The sequence below is a fragment of the Bos javanicus genome, chromosome 1 (genome assembly GCF_032452875.1).
Source record: "Bos javanicus breed banteng chromosome 1, ARS-OSU_banteng_1.0, whole genome shotgun sequence".
NCBI classification, from domain to species: Eukaryota; Metazoa; Chordata; class Mammalia; order Artiodactyla; family Bovidae; genus Bos; species Bos javanicus.
In genome coordinates, this window is record NC_083868.1 from 54,869,074 (window position 1) to 54,888,813 (window position 19,740).

The window sequence follows — 19,740 nt, forward strand, 5'->3', positions numbered from 1 at the left end:
TCCACTATGAACTAATCAGTGTAGAGTCTCTTGCTTGCTTTCTAAATTGAGTGATATTTACATGTAGAACAAATTAGCATATTAGCACACAAAACAGTTCTCCAAATGAAAGATTTGCTGCCTGGTTTAATCTGCTAAGTGGTTGTAAAACAAATGTTACCTTTAATGTTATAAATTAAAAAAAATTGCTTTTATTAACCTACCTTATGTTTATACAAACTAGAGATAATTGACTTCTATTTAAGAGATCATAAGGATTATAAAGATTATGCTGACACTCGTGTAAACTGTAATTATCACCTTTCATTAATGATAACATGAATTTATGTAAGTATATTTCTTTGCTAATTACCCATAATTGAGATAATAATCCATTGGATAGATGGATTTTTTTGTTCTTGTTGTTAAATCCCATACAGCCCCTCAATACATACTTTAAAATTTTATAGTATTAGCTCATTGGCTGATTTAGGTACTAACTACAGTAAGAACTGATTTTTCATTAAGCACTAGTCACTGCTTTCTGGAGTGAGGCAAATAGGAAGCAGAGCTGGGGATCCCAGTTCTTGGGGAAGACCATCTGTTCAGCTAAAAGGGTGAGATGGCCAGTAACTATTATGGAAAAGGCATGTGGATATGTGGATACATTCATAAGCTAGAGAACTAGCTAATCTAAGGGTGCGCAAGCTTATTAGAATTAACTTTTCTTTGAAACCCACAGTTGTATTATAAGCACTTCCTTTTCATTTGATACGTAAGTCACCTATAACTGCAATGTTGTCCATCTAAAGAAATCAGTTTTTAAAATATTTCTCCAGAAATTTCTCCAGTGTTATTTATTTATTTTTTTAATAAAAACATTCTTCCTCATAATAATCTAACCATGTACTGGCCAAGATAAAAATAAACAAATAAAGGTTTACAATGTGAAGGTGATAAGAATTAATAATGTAACCAATTTTCCCTTACCTCAGCTGGTGACTCATATAGATTTTCAATAGCAAAGGGAATATTGGAATGATCATAAGAGATTATACTAAACATTAAAGAGATAAATATAATCATGGATTTCTTAGAATTGATTGAGAGAATAAAATTGGCTAAATAAAGGCCAGTTATGATATTTTCAGATAATTTTGGAAAGCATGCCAGGTTTTGTGACTAGAAAATACAGAATGTCCTTAGGGTATTAATCTAGAGGGACTAAGTCAGGGCATGTAGATATGGCCCTGATGACAGATGATGGCAGAAAGTCTCCTGCCATCTCTACAGATTGCTGTCACTTTTTTAGTTTCTGTTGTTTGCTAGGTGGGTTATTGTTAATCCTCAGAACAATCTTTATGTTGAGAGGCTCCAGGAGATTAAGTTGCTCATGTAAATTCTCATATATAGGATATGGGGAACCTAAGATTTGGACTCCAACCAGTTTTCTCAATGCAAAGAACTAACTCATTGGAAAAGATCCTGATACTGGGAAAGATTGAAGGCGGGAGGTGAAGGAGATGACAGAGGATGAGATGGTTGGATGGCATCACTGAATTGATGGACATGAGTTTTAGCAAGCTTCAGGAGTTGGTGATGAACAGGGAAGCCTGGCGTACTGCAGTCCATGGGGTCGCAAAGAGTCAAACTCGACTGAGTGACTAAACTGAGCTGAACTGAATTTTCTCAAAATCCGAGCGTTCCTTTTACCATAATATGTAGTATGTTTTGATCTGTTCAACCAACTTCTGTCATTTCTTATGCGTATGTACTGGGCATTTGTAATTTTTTTGACTGAAGAGTAAATATTCAATCCCATACACCTAATATCCTGATCTCCTCTTGTGGTACACTTTTGTTTATAATCTTAGAGGGAAGCTCACTTCCTTCCATTCCTTGTCCTTGCAGGGATGAATAAAGAAGTCATACGTGACATAGGAACTTCCTAGTCTCTCTGTCCAAAGTGGGAGACAACAGCAAAATGGGGAAAAATTAATTCAAAAAGACTAAATCTTAAAAATTAGCGGACAATTTCTTTAAGCAAAAGTCACATTGAAATGCATCTAAAATTCCTTAGTACATTGTAAATGGCAGCAAGAAAACAACTGAATTCAGGGACTGTTCAGTATTAGGTTGACTAATTCCATTTCTAAGAGTCATAGCTAAAAGCAATGCGAAGGGAACTTTCTGAATGAACAGAATAAATGCATCAATATAATTTTTTAAAATAATTCAGGCTATTTTTCTAAAACTCAATTTGATATCTTATCTTCCTGCTTCCTGTCTTTCTGTTAGGCTCTTTACCATCCATTTAAATAGTATTATTACTCCTTTGGTAATGCATTTTTTCACAAATAAGTTATTTTCAGTAAATAAAAATCTAGACCTTTTTATATTATTGGCTGTATTTCCAGTATACATGTAATACTCCAAACAGTGGAGTCAAGGTGATGATTTTGGTTTGAATGAATGAATTTCAATGTGGGTTGCAGGGTGCTGACCAAGAAAAACTTGGAGAAACAGCTTCTTTCATGAAGAAGTAATGAACATCATATTACTTTGATGTCTGATTTTTATGTACAAAGAGATTTCAACATGACTTCATTTGATAACAGCTTCACAACTTGCAAAGGAAAGAGTTATTGAAAATCTTATCTCTGAGGAAAAAGATTTAAATGATTTCTCTCAGAATAAATCCTTTTGGGTATGAGTGGATGTCTGGAATTAAATCATTTAGTATTCTATTTATTTATTTATTTTTCTATACTTAACTCCAGAAAGCTGTCTCTGGAAGCTGTAAGTTTATGATAGCTCCCATAGTTTTCAAGGACAACTCTACACATGGAAATAACCTGTCAGCCAATACCAAAGTCTGATTGACTATATTCTTTGCAGCCGAAGATGGAGAAGCTCTATACAGTCAGCAAAAACAAGATGAGGAGACGACTCTGGCTCAGATCATGAATTCCTTATTGCCAAAATCACAATTAAATTGAAGAAAGTAGGGAAAACCACTGGGAAATTCAGTCAGTCAGTCAATTCAGTCGCTCAGTCATGTCCAACTCTTTGCAACCCCATGAACTGCAGCAGGCTTAGGCCTCCCTGTCCATCACCAACTCCCGGAGTTCACTCAAATTCACGTTCATCGAGCTGGTGATGCCATCAGCCATCTCATCCTCTGTCATCCCCTTTTCCTCCTGCCCCCAATCTCTCCCAGCATCAGAGTCTTTTCCAATGAGTCAACTCTTCGTGTGAGGTGGCCACAGTACTGGAGTTTCAGCTTTAGCATCATTCCTTCCAAAGAACACCCAGGGCTGATCTCCTTTAGAATGGACTGGGTGGATATCCTTGCAGTCCAAGGGAATTTCAGGGATGACCTAAATCAAATCCACTATGATTATACAGTGGAAGTGACAAAGAGATTCAAGGGATTAGATCTGATAGAGTGCCTGAAGAACTATGGACAGAGGTTCGTGACATTGTACAGGAGGCAATGATCAACACTATTCCCAACAAAAAGAAATGCAAAAAGGTAAAATGGTTGTCTGAAGAGGCCTTACAAAAAGCTGAGAAAAGAAGAGAAGCGAAAAAGGGAGAAAAGGAAAGATATACCCATCTGAATGTGGAGTTCCAAAGAATAGCAAGGAGAGATAAGAAAGTCTTCCTCAGTGATCAATGGAAAGAAATAGAATGGGAAAGACTACAAGTCTCTTTAAGAAAATTGGAGATGCCAAGGGACCATTTCATTCAAAGATGGGCACAATAAAGGACAGAACAGTATGGACCTAACAGAAGCAGAAGATATTAAGAAGAGGTGGCAAGAATACATGGAGTAACTATACAAAAAAGTTCTTGATAACTCAGATAACCATGATGGTGTGATCACTCACCTAGAGCCAGACATCTTGGAGTGCAAAGTCAAGTGGGCCTTACAAACAAAGCTAGTGGAGGTGATGGAATACCAGCTGAGTCATTTCAAATCCTAAAAGATGATGCTGTGAAAGTGCTGCACTCAATATGCCAGCAAATTTGGAAAACCCAGCAGTGGCCACAGGACTGGAAAAGGTCAGTTTTCATTCCAATCCCAAAGAAAGACAATGACAAAGAATGTTCAAACTGCTACACAGTTGCACTCATTTCACACACTAGTGAAGTAATGCTCAAAATTCTCCAAGCTAGGCTTCAACAGTACATGAACTGAGAACTTCCAGATGTACAATCTGGATTTAGAAAAAGGATAGGAGTCAGAGACCAAATTGCCAATATCTGTTGGATCATAGAAAAAGCAAGAGATCCAGGAAAAAATCTACTTCTGCTTCATTGACTATGCTAAAGGCTTTGATTGTGTGGATCACAACAAGCTGTGAAAAATTCTTAAAGAAGGAATACCAGATCACTGAACGGTCTCCTGAGAAACCTGTATGCAGATCAAGAAGCAACAGTTAGAATCATGGAACAACAAGACTGGTTCCAAATTGGGAAAGGAGAACTTCAAGGCTGTATATTTTCACCCTGCTTATTTAACCTATATGCACAGTATATCATGTGAAATGCTGGGCTGGGTGAAGCACAAGCTGGAATCAAGATTGCCGGGAGAAATATCAATAACCTCATATATGCAAATGGTTCCACTCTTATGGCAAAAAGGAAGAGGAACTAAAGAGCCTCTTGATGAAGGTGAAAGAGGAGAGTGAAAAAGATGACTTAAAACTCAGCATTCAAAAAATGAAGATCATGGCATCTGGTCCCATCAGTTCATGGCAAATGGATGGTGAAACAATGGAAAAAATGTCAGATGTTATTTTCTTGGGCTCCAAAATCACTGTAGATGGTGACTACAGCCACCAAATTAAAAGATGTTTGTTCCTTGGAAGAAAAGTTATGACAAACCTAGACAGTATTTTAAAAAGCACATATTACTTTTCTGACGAAGGTCCACATAGTCACAGCTATGGTTTTTTCCAGTTGTTGTGTATGGATGTGAGAATTCAACCATAAAGAAGGCTGAGCGCTGAAGAATTGATGCTTTTGAACTGTGGTGTTGGAGAAAACTCTTGAAAGTCCCTTGGCCTGCAAGAAGATCAAGCCAGTCAATCCTAAAGGAAATCAATCCTGGGTATTCATTGGAAGGACTGATGCTGAAGCTGAAGCTCCAATACTTTGGCCATATGATGCAAAGAACCTACTCATTAGAAAAGACGCTGATGCTGGGAAAGATTAAAGGCAGGAGGAGAAGGGGACAACAAAGGATGAAATGGTTGGATGGCGACACTGACTCAATGGACATGAGTTTGAGCAAGCTCCAGGAGATGGTGAAGGACAGGGAAGTCTAATATGCTGCAGTTCATGGGGTCACAAAATGTTGATCATGACTGAGAGACTGAACAACCACAACAAGGACTAGTTCTTTTTCTATATCTTATCTTTTTAGATCTAAAGATTTATAGTAAAGAAAAAGGGGGTTAGTATGAAATTCCTTAGAGTAAAATTGAGTGTGTTAAAAACTAGCTTTATTCAAGTTCCCATAGATTATAAACTAAGTACACTGGAACATATCCAGGGACATGAATGATGGTGCAAAAATTTCATGGTCTAAAGGTATTTATATCATACAGAGTCTGTTTTGAATAGAGTTTATATTCTACTGTTGTGTGGAAATTATATAAATCTTAATTATGTTGAATTGGTTCATGGTGTTTTTCAGGTCTACTGTGTCCTTCTACTGTTCTGTATATTCATTCTATTAATTTTTGAGTGTTTGATATTTAAACTCCAGCTAAGAATCTTAATTTATCTACTTGAAAAGTAATTGTAATATATAGTGGAGCTTACATAACTTTCTTCTATATTTTTGAGGTCTCCTATAAATGTGTTATCATACTTTCATAATTTTAAAAATAAAAGACAGGAAATTAACTAACTTTATTATGTAATAGCCATGTGTTCTTTTCCATGTTATTTATTTTTCTGTGTCTCAATTGTCTTACCTGCAAACTGGAGACAACACTACTTCTAATTCATAAGAAAATTCATTCACTAAATATTCATTGAGTGCATGTTTATTATGAGCTGTTAATACTGAATATGGAAGATAGAGAAGTGAAAAAAAAAGTTAAAAAATATCTGCTTCCATATAGCTCACATTCTACTGAATAACATCAGACACTTATTCAACACTTATGGAGTTTCAGACACTGTTCTAAATGTAATGTATGTATTTACCTAATGCTGCCAACTACACGATGGGACAGATACAATTGATATTTCTCTTACTTTACTCACAGATTCATTAAGTAGCTTGCTCTGATCGTACAGGATTAAAAGAATAAATGTAAAGTGTTCAGAGAAGTATCTGTCATAAGGAAACACTAGATAGATAAGTAAGTAAGCAGATTATTTAGATAGATAGATTAGATATTAGTTCCCATATACTGATCATCCATATATTTTTCTTCATCATAAATGTAATAATACTCAAATGCATAAATATTTAAAGTAAAAATAAGAGATTCATAAATATCTTCTCATACTGTTGAAGAGTTTGGCTTTTTAAAAAATTCATTAATTTTTTTTTTTTATTGAGGGATAATTTCTTTACAGATTTTTGTTGTTTTCTGTCAAACCTCAACATCAGTCAGAGATAGGTATACATATATTCCCTCCCTTTTGAACTTCCCTCCCATCTCCCTCCCCATCCCATCCCTATAGGTTGATTCAGAGCCCCTGTTTGAATTTCTTGAGCCATACAGCAAATTCCTGTTGGCTATCTATTTTACATATGGTAATGCAAGTTTCCATGTTGCTCTTTCCATATATCTCACCCTCTCCTCCCCTCTCCCCATGTCAACAAGCCTATTCTCCATGTCTGCTTCTCCATTGCTGCCCTGTAAATAGATTCTTCAGTACCATTTTTCTAGATTCTGTATATATGTGTTAGAATATGATATTTATCTTTCTGATTCACTTCACTTTGTATAATAGGTTCTAGGTTCATCCACCTCATTAGAACTGACTCAAAGGTGTTACTTTTTACAGATGAGTAGTATTCCCTTGTGTATATGTACCACACTTCTTTATCCATTCATCTGCCAATGGACATCTAGGTTGCTTCCATGTTCTAGCTACTGTAAATAGTGCTGCAATGAACAATGGGATATATGTGTCTCTTTCAATTTTGGTTTCCTCAGGGTATATGCCTAGGAGTGGGATTGCTGGATCATATGGTGGTTTTATTCCTAGTTTTTAAAGGAATCTCCATACCATCTTCCATAGTGGCTGTATCAATTTACCTTCCCACCAACAGTGCAAGAATGTTCCCTTTTCTCCACACCCTATCCAGAATTTATTGTTTGTAGACTTTTTGATGAAGGCCATTTTGACCAGTGTGAAGTGATATCTCATTGAGGTTTTGATTTACATTGCTCTAGATCTCTTCAAGAAAATTAGAGATACAAAGGGAACATTTCATGCAAAGATGGGATCAATAAAGGACAGAAATGGCATGGACCTAACAGAAGCAGAAGATATTAAGAAGAGGTGGCAAGAATACACAAAAAGAACTGTACAAAAAAGATCTTCATGACCCAGATAATCACGATGGTGTGATCACTGACCTAGAGCCAGACATAGTGGAATGTGAAGTCAAGTGGGCCTTGCATCACTATGAACAAAGCTAGTGGAGGTGATGGAATTCCAGTTGAGCTATTTCAAATCCTGAAAGATGATGCTGTGAAAGTGCTGCACTCAATATGCCAGCAATTTTGGAAAACTCAGCAGTGGCCACAGGACTGGAAAAAGTCAGTTTTCATTCCAATCCCAAAGAAAGGCAATGCCAAAGAATGCTCAAACTACCGCACAATTGCACTCATCTCACATGCTAGTAAAGTAATGCTGAAAATTCTCCAAGCCAGGCTTCAGCAATACGTGAACCGTGAAATTCCTGATGTTCAAGCTGGTTTTAGAAAAGGCAGAGGAACCAGAGATCAAATTGCCAACATCTGCTGGATCATGGAAAAAGCAACAGAGTTCCAGAAAAACATCTATTTCTGCTTTATTGACTATGCCAAAGCCTTTGACTGTGTGGATCACAATAAACTGTGGAAAATTCTGAAAGAGACGGGAATACCAGCCCACCTGATCTGCCTCTTGAGAAACCTGTATGCAGGTCAGAAGGCAACAGTTAGAACTGGACATGGAACAACAGACTGGTTCCAAATAGGAAAAGGAATATGTCAAGGCTATATATTGTCACCCTGCTTATTTGACTTACATGCAGTGTACATCATGAGAAATGCTGGACTGGAAGAAACACAAGCTGGAATCAAGATTGCCAGAAAAAATATCAATAACCTCAGATATGCAGATGACACCACCCTTATGGCAGAAAGTGAAGAGGAACTAAAAAGCCTCTTGATGAAAGTGAAAGTGGAGAGTGAAAAAGTTGGCTTAAAGCTCAACATTCAGAAAACGAAGATCATGGCATCCGGTTCCATCACTTCATGGGAAATAGATGGGGAAACAGTGGAAACAGTGTCAGACTTTATTTTTCTGGGCTCCAAAATCACTGCAGATGGTGACTGCAGCCATGAAATTAAAAGATGCTTACTCCTTGGAAGGAAAGTTATGACCAACCTAGATAGCATATTCAAAATCAGAGACATTACTTTGCCAACAAAGGTCCATCTAGTCAAGGCTATGGTTTTTCCTGTGGTCATGTATGGATGTGAGAGTTGGACTGTGAAGAAAGCTGAGCACTGAAGAATTGATGCTTCTGAACTGTGGTGTTGGAGAAGACTCTTGAAAGTCCCATGGACTGCAAGGAGATCCAACCAGTCCATTCTGAAGGAGATCAGCCCTGGGATTTCTTTGGAAGGAATGATGCTAAAGCTGAAACTCCAGTACTTTGGCCACCTCATGGGAAGAGTTGACTCATTGGAAAAGACTCTGATGCTGGGATGGATTGGGGGCAGGAGGAGAAGGGGACGACAGAAGATGAGATGGCTGGATGGCATCACTGACGCGATGGACGTGAGTCTGAGTAAACTCCGGGAGTTGGTGATGGACAGGGAGGCCTGGCGTGCTGTGGTTCATGGGGTCACACAGAGTCAGACATGACTGAGTGACTGAACGCATTTGAACTGAATAATGAGCAATGTTGAGTATCTTTTCACGTGTTTGTTAGCCATCTGTATGTGTTTTTTTGAGAAATGTCTGTTTAGGTCTTTTTCCCACCTTTTGATTGGGTTGTTTGTTTTTCTGGTACTGAGTTGTACGAACTGCTTGTATATTTTGGAAATTAATCCTTTGTCAGTTGTTTCATTTGTTATTATTTTCTCCCATTATGAGGGTTGTCTTTTCACCTTTCTTATAGTTTCCTTTGCTATGCAAAAGCTTTTAAGTTTAATCAGGTCCCAGGTGCTTCTGTTTTTATTTCCATTACTCTAGGAGGTGGGTCATAGAGGATCTTGCTTTGACTTATGTCATCGAGTGTTCTGCCTATGTTTTCCCATAAGAGTTTTATAGTTTCTGGTCTTACATTTAAGTCTTTAATCCATTTTGAGTTTATCTTTGTGTTTGGTGTTAGGAAGTGTTCTAAATTCATTCTTTTACATGTAGCTGTCCAGTTTTCCCAGGATCATTTATTGAAGAGGCTGTCTTTGTCTCATTGTATATTCGTGTCTCCTTTGTCAAAAATAAGGTACCCATAGGTGCATGGGTTTATTTCTAGGCTTTCTATTGTGTTCCATTGGTCTATATTTATGGTTTTGTGCCAGAACCATACTGTCTTGATGACTGTAGCTTTATAGTATAATCTGAAGTCAGGAAGGTTGCTTTATCCAGCTCCATTCTTCTTTCTCAAGACTGCTTTGGCTATTAAGAGTTTGGCTTATAATTTACTTGATGGACTTCTTTTCCTAAGACATATGTGAAATTAAGTCCCAAAATTTAATAAGCCAAAAAATTCTGATGGTAATCGGTGGTCATCTTGGAAACATCAAGTAATTTCCGAAATCAAAGAAAATCACTAGTAGGTAAGAAACGAATTGTAGAAGGCCCAATATAAAGAATTTCTAAGCAATTCCATAATTTGTATTTTTCATTCACCTTCTCATAAGGTCAATAACACAAAATATCTCTCTCTCTTTTTTTTGTAGTACAGAAAAAAAGATCTATTTTTGCCTAATTGGATTGACTGCCTACCAATTGCAAACTTTATATATAAGTAGTTATTTAGTGTCACAACATACTTCAGGCATACGCTCATTTTTATGCATGAGGAGTCACAATCATAACTTTCCTGGAACCAAAAGAAGAATTACTCTTTGCATCTTTTTACACATTTAAACTTAAATTGCTTGAAAACATAGCTTCAATCTTTATTTCCTTTCTTTCATTTTGTTTCAGCCCAACTGAAACATCATTTTATAGAAAGTATTTATCTGTTGTAATTATCAAGAAAATACTCCTGGTAATATGATTAACTAATAAAATTTCCTTCAGTCTTTCAAACACTAGTAGTATATCTCTATGTTTTAAGAAAGCTAAAGCTTATTGAAGGGCCATAAACAAAACTAAAGTGTGATCTTTCAAGGTGAGATAATACTTAATAGGTACCATATGGACCTATACAGAACTGTGTACAGATGTGAACTGTTATCTTCCAGATGTTTTCTAGTAAAGGAGAGAGAATAATCTTAGGCACCATGGGGTGTATATAATAAGGAATGTACAGAACAATCAGGGCAGAAGGAAAATTTAAGAACTTCTGTTAGTAGATTTTTTTTTTTAGTCTAAAATTGAGGACATAAAGGGCTTTGCTCACTTATATTAATAAAATTAAGAAATATTCTTATGGCAAAACTTGCATTGAAGATAAGCATAAGTAAAGATAAAATGGAGAAAAGGACATGTTTCCCATTTCAGTGTCCTCTTCATCAGTCACATTAAGAGGTAGAACAATAATTACCTAATCATATCTGTCATGAAGCTCTTTAAAAATGAAATTATGATAAAGACTATTTGAAGTGTGGATTCATATCACATCAGTACTGATGAACTTCACTCTCGTAGCATCTTGTGCTCTGAGGTGTTAACAGTATATATGATGTATCATATGTATCTAATAGTCACATAAACATGCGGGAAGAAGGCTTCTTCATATTTTTTTCCTGAACAATAAAAAATGTTTGGGGAACACATATCCTTTAGTATCCATGATGACAGTAACCATTTAACCTCTTTATTGAAGGGTGAATTTGTCAGAGGAAAGATACCATATACATTTGCAAACATATTTTCTTTGAGCCAGATCTAGTTCACAGATATGTTTCATGCAACTTGCTGCTGCTAAGTCACTTCAGTCGTGTCCGACTCTGTGCGACCCCATAGACGGCAGCCCACCAGGCTTCCCCATCCCTGGGATTCTCCAGGCAAGAACACTGGAGTGGGTTTCCATTTCCTTCTCCAATGCATGAAAGTGAAAAGTGAAAGTGAAGTCGCTCAGTCGTGTCTGACTCTTAGCGACCCCATGGACTGCAGCCTACTAGGCTCCTCCATCCATAGGATTTTCCAGGCAAGAGTACTGGAGTGGGGTGCCGTTGCCTTCTCCTCATGCAGCTTACATGATGTTATTTATTTAGTCAGTTTTTACCTAGTTTCTGACATTTAAAACCATGAGGTTTCACATTTTAAAAACACATTTTTTTTTTTTTTTCTCTCTTGTAAATCTCTGCCGATAATGTGCATGCTTTTCTACCTGGGACTCATCTTCCCTCTTTAGTCAAAGAATATTCTTTCAAATTTCCTACGGTTTCCTATACTCTCTGTGTATTCTCTCCAAACCAATTCAGTCATTCATGTTCCTGTTTGCGTTTGAGTCTGTGAACTATTTTATATGTGGTAGCTGTAGTGAAGAGAGGTCAAAAAGCTCTGTAGAGGTCAAAAAGCTCTTTACACTAAAGACTACAAAGTGAGGGGTGGAAAGCAGCTGTTGAACAGGAACTGTTCCTTCATTCCTCTCTCATCTTCCTGGGACACTGTGATTAGTTCTCTCAGTGGAATATGAATATAAGTAACATGTTCCAAAGAGTTCTTTTTTCAACTATTGAGGAGACCTTGGTACAGTGGTTACTTGGTACTATCTGGTACACCAGATAGTAAAATGGTGATCCCTGAAATACCATATGGAAAAACATCCTACCAACTGGCAACACACTTCTACTGTGGTAAGCTAGTAAAATTTGTGGGGCTATTCGTTGCAGCAGCAAGCTGTACAATGACTCAGTTCAGTTCAGTTCAGCTGCTCAGTCATGTCTGACTCTTTGCAACCTCGTGGACTGCAGCACAGCAGGCTTCTCTGTCTATCAACAAATCCCAGAGCTTACTCAAACTCATGTCCATCGAGTTGGTGATGCCATCCAACCACCTCATCCTCTGCCGTCCCATTCTCCTCCCACCTTCAATCTTTCCCAGCATCAGGGTCTTTTCAAATGAGTCAGTTCTTCGCATCAGGTGGCCAAAGTATTGGAGCTTCAGCTTCAGCATCAGTCCTTCCAATGAATATTCAGGACTGATTTCCTTTAGGATGGACTGGTTGAATCTCCTTGCAGTCCAAGGGACTCTCAAGAGTCTTCTCCAACATTACGGTTCAAAAGCATCAGTTCTTTGGTGCTCAGCTTTCTTTATAGTCCAACTCTCACATCCATACATGACTACTGGGAAAACCATAGCTTTGACTAGACGGACCTTTGTTGGCAAAGTAATGTCTCTGCTTTTTAATATGCTGTCTAGGTTTGTCATAGCTTTTCTTCCAAGGAGCAAATGTCTTTTAATTTCATGGCTGTGGTCACCATCTGCAGTGATTTGTACAATGACTAATACGCACTCATATTTATGAAATACTTATGTATCTCAACCAAATTAGAAAGCACTGTCACATTTACTGATAAATGTAATGGAGAAATAATGAAACTGAAATTAAGGCTGCAGATAACAATTTGTCCACATTTTTAAAAAAAGCTGAATTTGGGAGGAAAGTTTGCTCTTAAATCAGTTATATTTTTATTAAGATAAAACTAAATGATATTAGTACATATAAATAATAAACAGTGGCAGGTTAAATTGTGACCCTACTTCTCTCTCACATCAGAGTAAAAGATGAAAAAAATAGAAACTTAAGACCAAGTTTTAAATTTTGAAAGTAATAAAAAACTTCTATAACTGCAGTGTCAAAATCATTTCAACTTCTCCTACTCTTAGAGTTTACCCTCTTTTTGTTTTAAGCATCCATATTCACTGTACCCTATCAAATATAGAGGAGAAAGAATGTTTTGGTTTTTTTTTCCCCTAAGTTAAAAACATGTATTTTTCCGGGATAGGGCTTAAGAAAAATTCTAAGCAGGTCATTATTATTGAACATACATTATTCTAAAATAACATATGAGGTGAAGCTAAGACAAACAAACAAAAATCTCCTCTTGGATTGACCTGAAAGGGAAATAGATAGATTAGAATAGAACTCTTCCAACACATTCACTGTGTCTTGGCTGGGAGAGATAGCCTAGATCTTATGCAGGGGAGATTTGTGTATTGACTATTTTCAATATGGAATGTAATGTGTGTTCATTTCCGTGTATGTGTGTACATGTGTCTTGGGCTTGAACAGAGGGTTGGATATGAGGTCAGTCTGTGACTCCAGAGGCCAGAATAGAGTTGGTCAGTTTTGGAAAACAGACAGACCAAAGAGAAAAGTCAGACAAGGAGGAGAGAGAAACCTAGTGTGGGGCATTAAGGCAGGAATTGCTGCCAATCTTCTCATCTCATCATACATTTGCTTTTTAGGGGAGAGTCATTAGACTCTGAGGCAACTCTAGACCTGCAGGTGGGAGTTATGGAGTTCTGATCTCCCCAGTCAATGCATAAAAGGACACATAACTAAAGGAACACCACCATAAATCAATTCTGTGGCTCCTTTAACTTTCCTCATGGTGTCTCTGAGCCACTGATTTTTGTTTCTTTGAAGCATCAGTGATTTTCTACCTACAACAAGAACAGAGTAATTGTGTGGTCTAATATACTATACAGAACCCCAACAAGGAAAATTTCAGAGGAGCCCGGGATTAATAGAAAGTCATAGACTGAAACAAAATTTTTATTTAAGCCAGTAATTTATTACTTGTTCAAATTTTGTCTTTCTGAGCATAAAATTAGAATTTAAAAATTGCAAAATCCATAGCTCTTAGAGTAGTTGTACAAATTTGAAGTGGGTTTCCCTCTGGTTGAGCTGCACTTCAGCTAATCTCTGACATCCTTTGTACTCAGATAAGTCTGTATTTCTACATAGAACTCTATTTTGTTATAGAAGATGGATTAAATTATTTCAGTATTTTACTTGTAGCACACGAATTTGATGAGTTTAGAAGGGAATTTTTTTCAGATTTTAGTTTCCCAAACTTCACTACTTTTTTCTCCTCTTTTTTATTGCTAATTTGTTCACTAATTGAACAGATATTTGTTAACAGATATATATTATTCTAGGTATTGAAGATTCCAAAGATGAGTAAGATATAATAGCTAACCCCCAAGAACCTACAGGATTAAATCACCTGAGATTTATGAGTTAGGCTGTTTAGATGAAGCAAAACAGCAACAACAAAACAGTAGCAATTGACTTTATGAAGGTATTACTTGGATTTTAATGTGATTTTAATATTTCTTAAAATTGGGAAGGACTGTTAAAAATATCCCCAAAATAAGGCTTGAAAGTACCTTCCAACTGATGATTTCTTGTTAGCAAATGATGAGTCATTGATAAAAGTTAACATCTCAGGTTCCATTTGCGTGTCTGTGCTAAGTCGCTTCAGTTGTGGTATTCCCTAAATCATTAACTCTTCAGTCATATGATTTCAGAACATTTCTAGGAATGATGTAACCCTATTAATCCTGTTATATGGCAACATTGGAATTTCATGTGATTTATTCCACTTGTCTTCAACAGTACTCGAGGAAAGAGTCTACTGAAATGTTTTTGTTTGCTTGAAAATTTGAATATAATCTTAGAAGGAGTAATAAATGTAATCGTGACTACTAATTACTTTTTAAGAGTAAGGGCAAAGAGGAAGAGGTTGTATGTTCATAAAGGAAACATATTTAACATCCATCACAATAATAAGCCCAGGTACTTTGAAGGAGAATGTATTCATATACATCTTAATAAATGGATGACCATTAACAATAAAGAATAAACTATATTTGCATTAAAATTAGTTTTAAGAGAGTGATACTGGATGCTCAGGGCTGGTGCACTGGGATAACCCAGAGGGATGGTATAGGGAAGGAGGTGGGAGGGGGGGTTCAAGATGGGGAACACATGTACACCTGGGGAGGATTAATGTTAATGTATGGCAAAACCAATACAATATTGTAAAGTAAAAAAAAAAGAAAGAAAGAAAAAAGAAATATATGAACAAAATGAGAATATCAACAAAGAGAAATAAAGAGAAACTAGAAATTCTAAAAAAAAAAAAAAAGAGAGAGGGTGTAAAAGTGTATCACATAGTAATTTATATTAAAGGAAACAGTATATCATTAAAAATGTTAATCAAACCAAAATTTTATAGATTTTTTTTTACCCTCAGTTTGGATTTTATTTTTATAATATCACAAAATAAAGATCAGGAGCAATACATGATTGATTATACATATTTGTTCTAGTAATGCAGATTTTCCTTAGACACTTTGCAGAGTTGTAGTCACGAAGTGAGTAGAGAGAAACAAACTTAGACCAGCAGACATTGAAAATAGAATGTAGTGATTAAGGGATAGGCTCTGAAGTTACCCTGCCTGGATTCACATACCAGCTCTCCCACTTTCTAGCTGTGGAACTTTGGGCAAGAAGCATACCCTCTTTGTACTTCAGTTTCTTCATCTGTATTCCATCATACCTCATTGGTTTATTGTAAAATAAAGTGAGTTTGTTACTACTCCTACCATTACTACAACTACTACCACTACTACATTTGCCATAAGTATTCCTGTTACTGCTATAGAATAACCAATAAAGAGTTGAGTTTTGTATAAGTCGGCTAGGGCAGAAGTTGTTGAAGGGATGCTATATTTCTAAAGCAATAGAGTAAAGAGCCTTATGCAGTTAATGATTCAGGAATAGTGACGAGAAGATAAGAGTGATCAGCCATTCCAGAGGCTGTTATTTGGATGCTCTAGTTGATATTCTGCCAGGCTACTCAAAACCCAGTGGTGTTTTAGTTGTGGTTGGGGACTAAGTGTTTAACTATGGTTGTGAAAGAGTAGAAGTACTGAGATCACTGGCTGGTCTGCATCCAATTCTTTATCCAATGAGCTTGTTTACTGCAGAAACTTATTCTCTTCAGCTTTAAGATTAGGATGTTTTAAAGGATTCAAAAGCCTGTTTGAGTTTTAACGCTCAGAGTTCTTAAGACATACATGACTTGTCAAAGTCTATGTCATTTATTAGTGTTAGAACTCAAACCAAATGCAGAAAATATGTTGTAAATATATTCAAACAGTGTTAACCTTAATTCATTTTAATGTGATGATGTCTAAAACGACAAATAGGAATGTAAACAACAGACACCTGATAGTCATGAGATGATCTAGAGTTTAATAGCTTGGAGTTTTCCTTAGACTGTGTAGTGTTTCAAAGTTGGGGCACTGAATACAGAAGATTGCCTTGACTTGAAAGAAATGAAGCATCATTTCTTCTGGGTTCAGTAAACAGCTTTAAAAAGGAAAAACAAAATACCATTTTCATATCTATGTGCCTTACCCTCTAGGCTGTGAGAATCCAGAGAAAGTTTTTGCAGAACCTTACCATTAAGAAGATGTATGCCAAAAAATGAAGTATGCATTTGGATGGAAATCAGCATATTTCCAGGGAATTTAAGGCTGACAGAGATCAATTTGGAGTCAGGCTACCTAGTCAGGCTACAAGCTTCATAACAAGCATGCCAGTGTAGCTCAAACCTCAACAATTAAGAAATGATTAGGCGAAAATACCTTTTGAGTAGATTTTTGCATTGTTTTGAAACACTTAGTTGCTGCCTCTCCTTGTGAGAAGATTGTATTTTTCCCATTCTGTTGACAGGAGATTTGACCATGTGTCTTGCTTCCTTCAATAAGTGTGTGAGTAAAGTTATATCATTTTAGAGCAGAAGATTTGAAAGCCCTCACATGGTTCAAGTACAGCTTTTTTCTTTCCCTCTCCCAGGAGAATAACATGTCCTTGATAAAGATCCTTAGTAATGTGGGACCCAAATGGGGCAAAGCCAAACTGACCAGTAACCTAAATAAACATGATAAGGTGTAAATATTTTTGTTGCAAGTCACTGAGATTTCTGGATTGTCATTACTCCATAAGTTAGTATAGACTAGTTAATAATGTTCCTGCTTCCTTCAGCAAAAATAGTTTTACCTGGTTGCATTTGAATATATACTCTTGGTTACTTCATCTTATAGTGGGCAATGTCTGTGCCAATTTGAATTAGCTATTAAATTTTGCCTAAAATATCTCCATGTTCTCTAAATATAAACCTTTTATTGAATAGACAGAATAGGAAATAATACACTTTTTTCACCATAACCAAAAGTTATTAATAATAATATATAGTAGTAGTAATTTCTTTGGCATAATAATGGGTCTTAGAAATGGAAGAGCAATTTTACCTTTTTCTGAGAAAATTATCTTAAAAGTTAAAACTTGTTGGATGTTATGGAATTCATAATGATGCTTAGAATGAACTGACATGTAACTTGTGTTCTACCTGCAATGGCTCTTCCACCTCTTTTTGAGAAGAAAGATTGACATTCTGCATGACCTTTGAACACAAAGAGAAAACATTTCAGTTTATTGAGTGACAGCTGTAAATGGAATGGCTCAGCAAAAGTAAATTCAATTTCCTTTCTTTGGAAGTATAAATTATACAGATAGCCACAGTGTCTACAATTATGTTGGCTAATCTGTGATTCTGAGTTATTCTTTACACATTGCTTCCTCCTTGAGTCTGGGGTGTTATTTCAGAGGGACAGTTCCAGGGAGTAATGGATTATTTCTCAACAAGAAAGGCAACCAGAGACTTTGGAAGGAAAATGAGAGAAATTCAGTACTAGAAAACATGAGTGAACAAAGAGTTTGCTGTCACAGGTGCCTTTGAAGATAATTATATACCTTCCTGGCACCATCAATGGCACCCATTTATACTCTTTTTAGAGGAAGATAAAAAGAAGCAGTGAGCTATTATATCTATAGTTTCAACTTTACAATTTGACCTTTGGGGACTTTTTAGGTCTGTTTCATAGAGGAAGATGAAATGTACTGTTTATTGAAAAAAGAAGAAGAAAGCTGTGAGTATCCTGGATTACCACTGACACTGTTTCTAATCCCAAAACAATAGGGCATATTAGATTAGATTATGTTATGCTAGCGCTGAAATCTCATTTCTTATTCATACTACTACTATCACCTGCAGATCAGTAGAGGCTTCTATTCCACATAGTCACTCAGGTTCCCAAATTGTTGAGGGCTCTACTATCTACCTTCTAGCTATACTGTCTGGAAGACATGATGTATAAGTTTCTCAGTTAGCATAGCAGGAGGGGGAAAAAAAGCCGGCGAGTCTTTCACTAACAGTTAAAATGCTTTAGTTCAGAAGAGATGCCTAACACAAACTATTGGCCAGAACTAGTCACATGGCCTTGCCTAATTTCTGGGAGTTAGGGAAGTAGAATCATCCTCTCAGGTAAAGAATCTGCCTTCCATTGCAAGAGACACGGATTCAATCCTTGAGTTGGGAAGATCCCCTGAAACAGGAAATGGCAACCCACTCCTGTCCATGGGAAATTCCATGGACAGAGGAGCCTGGAGGGCTACAGTCCATGGGTTTGCAAAGAGTTGGACACAACTGAGCACACAACACAATTTGTCTAGCAGGACAAGAAAACTAGTTATGAATGAGCTTAAATACTGATGTGTTCAAGTATAAAAGTGAACAGACACCAATCTTAAAAAACCTACTGGGAACCTTACAATGAAAAGAAACAGCTATCAGATATATATATAAACAAGTATCATACCTCTGTAAGTAGAATATCAGAAAATCTGTGAGTCACAAGAGAATATTTCCTTTAGAAAATTGTCTTTACACCTGTTTCTTGAAAAATTGTCACCCATTCATTGTTTCATAACTGTATTGGTCAAAAAATATTTTAAATGTTGCTATTAAACCAGGGAACAGATTATGATCTTTTAGAAAATAGCATCCTATAACTGTAGTCAACCTTTTTAAACTGGAAGGAATTGTAATACTAACAATAAAAAGGATAGTTTCCCAATATATGGGTTTTGGCAGGTAAAGAATAAGGAGCAAGTTAGTGCCAGAGAAGTTTTTACTGAATAAAAGACAGTAACAGAGGTTGACAGAGACTAGTTGCATCAGACTAAGTAATTTGTTTTTCTCTTTCTGTCACGGTCACCAGACAAGAGCAGAGAGAGGACCTTCTTCAAAAATCTCAGCATCTTCTACCTGATCAAGGATGCTTGGTTGCATAGTCTACTAACAATGGGAAATAGTAGCCTAATGAGTTAGTTTAACTCATGCTTGCTGGTAAAAAAATTAGATCATGGATCTGGGCATCAGTAAATCTTAAAACCTCCCTCAAGTAGGTCTAAGTTAGAAGCTTGGCAGTGGAACCATTGCTGTAGGTGAAGCAGAGCTCATGTATTGT